This window comes from Oryzias melastigma, linkage group LG20 (assembly GCF_002922805.2).
Source record: "Oryzias melastigma strain HK-1 linkage group LG20, ASM292280v2, whole genome shotgun sequence".
Classification (NCBI taxonomy): domain Eukaryota; kingdom Metazoa; phylum Chordata; class Actinopteri; order Beloniformes; family Adrianichthyidae; genus Oryzias; species Oryzias melastigma.
In genome coordinates this window covers 19,481,837-19,488,844 of record NC_050531.1, presented here as the reverse complement: position 1 = coordinate 19,488,844, position 7,008 = coordinate 19,481,837, and the positions used below count along the sequence as shown (strand labels likewise).

Genomic DNA, 7,008 nt, shown 5'->3' with positions numbered 1-7,008 from the left:
TTTTGGAAGAGTATGACTTGGAAAAAAAACTCTACCTTTTTTCTTGATCTAGTTGTTTTGGTTGAGGTGTGGAGCTGCTTAAAGAGGCACAGTGTGCTGTGCTGCCATCTAGAGGTCGGGGTTTAAGTGGAAAACAAAAGACGCTAAACTACATTTGCTCATTAATAATTAGTTAATTATCGTCTTGTCAACATTTTAAATTGATACAAGTATCACCATATGACATATTGCCAAATCAATTTTTCCCTACAAACCCAACATTATCCCTGTCACTGTTGGGTGAAGGAAGGTGAGGCATAAGAGTAAGCTAAAATACCAAAAAAGTTAAAATGAAATCTTTTCATTTCCACACTCAGATTTCATATTGAATTTGAAGTGAAAGATGAACTTAAGTCTTCGAGCCAACTATTGAAGACAATTACACTTTTTACTCCAGGTAGTTACACAGCAGAAGCAATGACAGCATAAAATCCCTGGATGGGTATAGAGTGGTACATCGCATAATGAATGCAATTTGTTCCAGCGGTGCCTTCATTACAAGAAACACAATGAATGCAGACAAATGTAGACAAAGCACTATTAAGGAAAGGATAAACAAATAAAAACATTCACTAGAGCATGGAATGATACAAAAACATAATAACGGCTGAAATCAGCTATTTTCTTATTAAAAAATAATGTTTTTGCAGTGAACATGTGCGATACAAGTTTATTCTAGGCATATGAACAATCATGGTGGCATTCGAAGAGTAGATAGTTCGTTCTGTGAAGCATTCATAATGTGAGGTAACACTACAGTTATTTAAAAATGACAAAATTATCAAAATATCAGCAACATTGACAGACAATGACATCATTTTTTGAATTTTCATCACCAAGATCAGAGGTAACACAGTAACAGAACATAGTTTGTGTATAGTCAGGTATCTTGATAGTGTAAGTACCTTTCCGGGAATATTCTTTTTGACATTTATACCTGCTGTACCATAGTTGGGCTGATTGTTCAGCGTTTGAAAGTTTTAAAGCTTTATGCCACTAAACATACCTTGAAAAAAAAAGAAAAAGAAAAAAAAAACAGGCTAAGAAATGCAAGATCGTAGACCCTTCAAAGACTTGTGTATGTTCTGATGTGGAACACATGAAAACCATCATTAGTTCCTGAGAAAAAAAAAATGTCCAATCAGATTACTGTGAACACTCAATGCAGTTGGGATCATCATATCTTTTACATAGTGGTGAGCCTGAGTTGAAGATTGTGCATCAACTCCTATATCTCCAAAAAACTACCATCACATTTTTAGTTGTCTACCATCTCGGTTTTGGCAAGTAAAGCTACTTATCCTAATTATATTTTAGGAAAAAAATTGTGTTCCAGTAGCTTTGAGGATCTAAAAACCAAAATGCAACCACTTTCAGAAATATCTAGACTTTAATAAAAGATCAAACAAAACTGGCCACAATCAGAACATCATTCTTCAGTTTTTAGCACCAAACCTGCCAAACTGTGACGAATAGCCAATATTGAGCTGGAATAACTTACAGCCTCTTAAATAAGCAGCTCCACTAATACTATTAAAAAAGGCCAAAGGCGGACACACCCCCTTCTCTCTCTCTGCTCCACTTCCAAAAGCCCCCCTCCCCCTGTGACAAATGCCCTGAAATCCTGCAACTATTTAGCATCAATATTTTGACATTTCATTCAGCTGACTCTCGAGACAAAGCCATTTATTTAATTAGCTGGATAAAAATTGGCAGTAGAAGCAAATTCAAAGTTACGTGACCGGGGCTCAGTTGCCACAGGTAACCTTTTAGGAGGGGCTCGCTATAGCAAATTGATTGCTGAGGGCGCAGACTCATCATGAGTGCTAATTTCCAGAGGCAGCGCACAGTGGAGCGGAGGGGAAAAGAGGCTCTATTTATAACAGAGGGAAACAGGAGAGGGGGATTAGACTGTCATTAGAATGAAAAGCACAGAAGAAAAAAAATCAATTTCAGGGTTTAAAAAGCTGACAAACACAGTTCAGTTATTCCTCTTTTTTTTGCTTTTGGCTCTGAGCTCACCTTCTGACAGAACAGCCCACGGTGTTCAAGATGCAGAGGTTTGGAGGAGGCAGGCTTAGATTTTTTTTTCTTTTAACTTCTTTATTCCAAACATAATCTACTCAAACCACACACAAACTTTTTCAACCAAACTTACCAACAAAGACTCTTAAGATTAAAGAACAAATCACTCCAAACTGTTAAAATTGTATAAAAACTTCATCTAAACTTCAGACTTTATAACTTTCCTATTTTGTGCAATCTCTAGTTTGCCTACCATAAGATTATCCATAACAATCAATGATGTGTGTCTACCATCCAGATCAGTGGGTGGCAGTACCCACTTTTTGGCTTTTTTCACCAATAAAAAAGTTTTTGGGACTTAAGTGATACACAACACATAGTAGCATGTAACCAATGTCACAATGTTAAGCCTTAGTCACGTGCAGCGATACAGGGGTTGACTGTACAGGTGGTACAGGTTTTTGGATTGGCAGGACCTGTAGAGGTTCATATAGAGCAGAGACTGCATCGTAACCCTTGTGCTATCCTAGGTATGTTGACGTTGGGACTGGGGTCATCTGGGCTGAACTTTTTTCTCTCAATAACTTTTCATTTTCACTGGTGTACATGGCAGACATGAAATCCTGTCCACCATCATCCATTTTTGTCATGGGATGAATTACATCCCAGAAGAAATGTGGAAATACCTTTGATCATCTGGATCCCATAAGATAGCACAAGGGAGCTCAGGTGTGTCTTGCAGCTCCCTTGAGACTCGTACGGGCACATTAAGGGACATAGTTGAAAATGGAACATAGGTGTGCCAAGTGTATCGTGAAGCATTGGTAGGGATAATGTAAGTTTCATGTACTTATGACGCATGGTAGATGTCATAATACAATGCCCTACGCCACACTCTAGTAAGTCTAGTCCTAATGACCTTCTGTGTATGACCTACTTTTACCTTATATTACCCAGAGTAGGTATAAGCAATTCCAGGCCTTAAGGGCCGCATAGTCTGGATGATTTCCAGATATCCAAGCCCTAGTCATGAGTGATTACCTGGTTCAGTTGTGTCTAGCCAATAAGAACATTTCAGAGCAGGGTATGTTGGAAAGCATGCAGGATTGTGGCCCTCGAGGCCTGGACTTACCTTTTTCTCTGACCCAGAGCATTATTTAAGGGTTCAGTACAATCTGTTGCCCACTTCATGCCTGTAGAAAGTAATGTCCACTAATATGTTTGCTCTGTGGGCTCAACGACCAGTCTATGACCGTACTATTTCATGCAGGCCACCTATGTGACCTGTATAAGTTTGTGAATTTTTTGCCTGTAGACTGCCCACATCCACTCGTAAAGGGCAGTTGTGACTAAGGCTTTGGGCAACCATCCCTTGTGGTTACAACTGTCCTGTATTATAAAGGGTAAAACAATGTGTTTTCTATTAATCATTTTCTTATTGTGCACGACTTCAAGTCTAATTGTGTTTTCATTCTTCATCACTTTTTCTTGAAGGTTGTGGCATTACGTTTCCACTTTTCAGGAAATGGCTTTCCTGTACGGAATAGCTGAAGTGTCCCATGACTGTTGGGTCGCTTCACAATATGTTTGAAAGGACAAGCACCACTTGTCCAGCCAATTCTCCAGAAAGCCTCTCCAAAGTCTCATGGGAGCATTGCAGCATCACGAAAAATGCATCTCATTATTTTCAACCTCATCCAAGCAATTAGTAAGCACTGTGTCATCCCTCTACTGATACTGGGCCCTCCTGGTTTCTATCAATTACAGTGCGTGGTATCATCATCAGCGTTGTGGTTGTTCAACCACCTGCTTCAACTGAGATCTGAAAAAAGTCTTAAATGACAAAAAAAGATGGGGGGGAGCTGTTCATTCCCCGAATCCCTTTTTAAAGGCTCCTTCATCAGACAAGGGCCTTCACTTGCCCAGAGTTTGACCAGGACAACACTCAGAGACAAGAAACCACACAGGAAGCAGAGTTATTTAGCACAAACAGGAATTTGTGTGGCATGTGATGAGAACTCCGAGGCAAGAAGTAAAGTTTTCCACCCATACAGTGAAGCTGGAGAAACAGGAGCAGGAAGGAGGGACTCGAGCCTCTCTGTTTTGGGAACAAGTTAAGCTAGCGTGGAGGAGCTAAGCTGGCTGCAGGAGGCAGCAGTGAAGGGATTTACCATTAATAAGAGGCTAATCAAGCAGGGCCCAGTTGTCTGGATGAGCTACGGGCAACTGTACAATGTTTCCAGCACAGGATGCTGCCAGGACAATTCCTATTAGCAATATAGTAATGCAGCAACAGACACAAATGCTGGACCTTTCAATCCGCTTAAGGAACATGTGAGGAGGAAGCATATAGTGCTAATTTGTCTCGTCAGTGGAGCTCAGTGACAGCCCCATTGATGCAAACATCTCTTTAACATGAGGTTAGTGGGTGTTTGGCCTCCCCTCCAGTCGTTGGAGAGCTGCAGAGCCTGGAAATGATTAGGCCTGGGAGGGCAATTACCCTGATCATCGCTAGGCTAAAAATAGGCCATCTTGGCCCGGGTCATATGTTGCAGCCTCCACAGTTATGTTAGCGCAACCTGGACCCTCTTTGTCATTGGGAGCAATCTGAAGCCTGTGCTGATAGAGATTAGATAACTCAACTGTCTATCAGACATTCTAGGAGGGAACGACATAGCTGGGAAGGAGTTGGAGACGGAAAGACCCTTGCTTGATTAAACCTCCAAAACCTGGGAAGTTAGGGAGGGGGAATTCAGCTTAAATGCAACCTCATTTCACAAGAAATACCATCTTTAACAAATCATGGTTGGGAAAACAGGTTTTCCCACAGTCTTACATCAGTAGAACGCACAAGAAATTATGCTTTCCCATCACACAGCTCACAACTCCCCCAGTCCCCTTATCTCCCACCCCTGTGAGGAAAAAATAAAAAAGTGTAGACTTTATCCCTTAAAAACAGGAGGTTCGCCCACTCATTCACCTGGGACGGGTCTTGCACAGAGGAGGCAAACTAAAAGGTTATAGGAGCCTGGGAATGTTTAGGATCAAGAAAGCGGTCATAGCGTAGCGGGCTCCCAGGGAATTGAACAGGAAACATGGAATGAAACCCTGTTAAGCCCCAGAGGGAAACAAAGAGGAAGTTTTTTTGGCTAATGTGACGAATTGATACTGTAACCTGAAAAGAAGGTTCTTTGGAATGTCAGATTTTTTACACATTTTTATCGAATGACATCATATAAATAACCTGATAAAGCTGAAAGCAACCAGTTTTCCACTTACTGACAACCTTCGTCCATTTTCATGATTTACTAGAACCTGAGACACAAGTATGAGTCAAGAAAAGTACCAAGAAAAAATGGAGGCAGTGGCCTGATGTAAACACTGGCACTGTATTTTAATTTCCCCTAAAACACAGTCATGACTCAGCGTGTTCTCCACTATAGTACGCGCTCCAGACGGAGCTGAAACATAAGTGGAAATGTTCAGGCACTGCACTGAGTTCAGCACAAATTGCCAAAGACAGTTCAGGAAACGGGGGGGGTTTGCTTTGTGTCCTGAGCAGCAAGTCATTATCAGCCAGTGAAACTGAGTGTTACAGACCTACCGCTGCTATGCTCCAGCTCTGAGATCAGCCTACGCATCTACTGATCTGCATCTCCATCTACAACACTGCAGGGTTTTCAGAAGTAGATCCAAAAACAAAGAAGTCAGAGAATGTGAGAGTATGAAGGTCAATCCTAAGAATTTGTGATATATGAGAGTGCAGTTTAAAAACAACATTTTAAGACAGCCTGTCAGTACAAAAATTATAACTCAACACAAAAACCCAGAAATATTAGGAACCTCATCTACCTACTACATCTACATCTATCTACTTTTGCAACTACATGTGTCTCCAGTGGTCTTTGGGCCACTGCAAGCTTTACATAAAGACATATTAAACATATAACTAAGGTCTGGATCTCTACAAATGTGTTCATGGTGCAGTGGTAGAGGGTCAACCTCTGATCGGAATATAGCAAGTTCAGTTCCCACCCTGCACGTCAGTGTCATTCCTGCTCATATGTCCTTTAAGCTTGTCATTGGGCAATACACTGAACCCCACAATGCTCCTGGTGGTTATAGGCTGGCGCTAGTGTTACTTAGGCAGCGTAGCTACCATCACTGAGTGAATGTGTGTGCATGAGAGAATGGGACTGCGACTGTAAAACGCTTTGGGCCTTCTAAGAAGGTAGTAAAGCGCTTTAACTATTGACCATAAAAAAGTTTGCTAGTCATATAAAGATGCAAACAAATCTAAATATGTATTTAGCTAAATTTTCAACCAAACATCCTTCCTGATCTACATTCATGTGGACCATTTCTAAATGATGCTGCAACAGAGGAAGGAGTTTCATGGAAATCTTTTCTAGTTTTACTGAAAGACAGCTACCAGCCTGATTAGTATTACTAATGTGGGACAATCAAACTATGAAAAGATTCACTAAAAACCTGGTTATACAATTGCACTCTTTCCTGCACTTGTGAACACTAAATTACTGATAATTTCCCGAATAAACAGTTCAGGAGTCAGCAGTAGAGACATCTTTTACACACAAGTGGTGTATACTCATACAGTGATTTACTACTTTCCTTAAGGACGCAAGGCGCTTTGCAGTCACAGTCCTATTCACCCATGCATTCACACATTCACACATTGATGGTGGCTCTGCTACCGAACACTGGTGCCAACCTCCCACCAGAGCCAATGTGGTGTTCAGTGTCTTGTCTAGGGACACTTTGACACATTGGTGGGCGAAGCAGAAACCATATTTCTGATCAGAGGTCGACCACCATACCTTTGGACCATGATTGTCCCTGACAAAATACAGTACAACTTAAAGAGCTGATCACAATTCAGAAAAAAACCCTCTTTGTAACCAATTTCCAGACATCATCACTTGA

General features: G+C 41.0%; 1 protein-coding gene across 3 annotated transcripts in view; it reads right to left on the bottom strand.

The window, feature by feature from the left end:
- The window catches only part of znf438 (zinc finger protein 438), a 65,124-nt gene that overhangs the window by 35,474 nt on the left and 22,642 nt on the right, over positions 1-7,008 (bottom strand). The window lies entirely within an intron of this gene.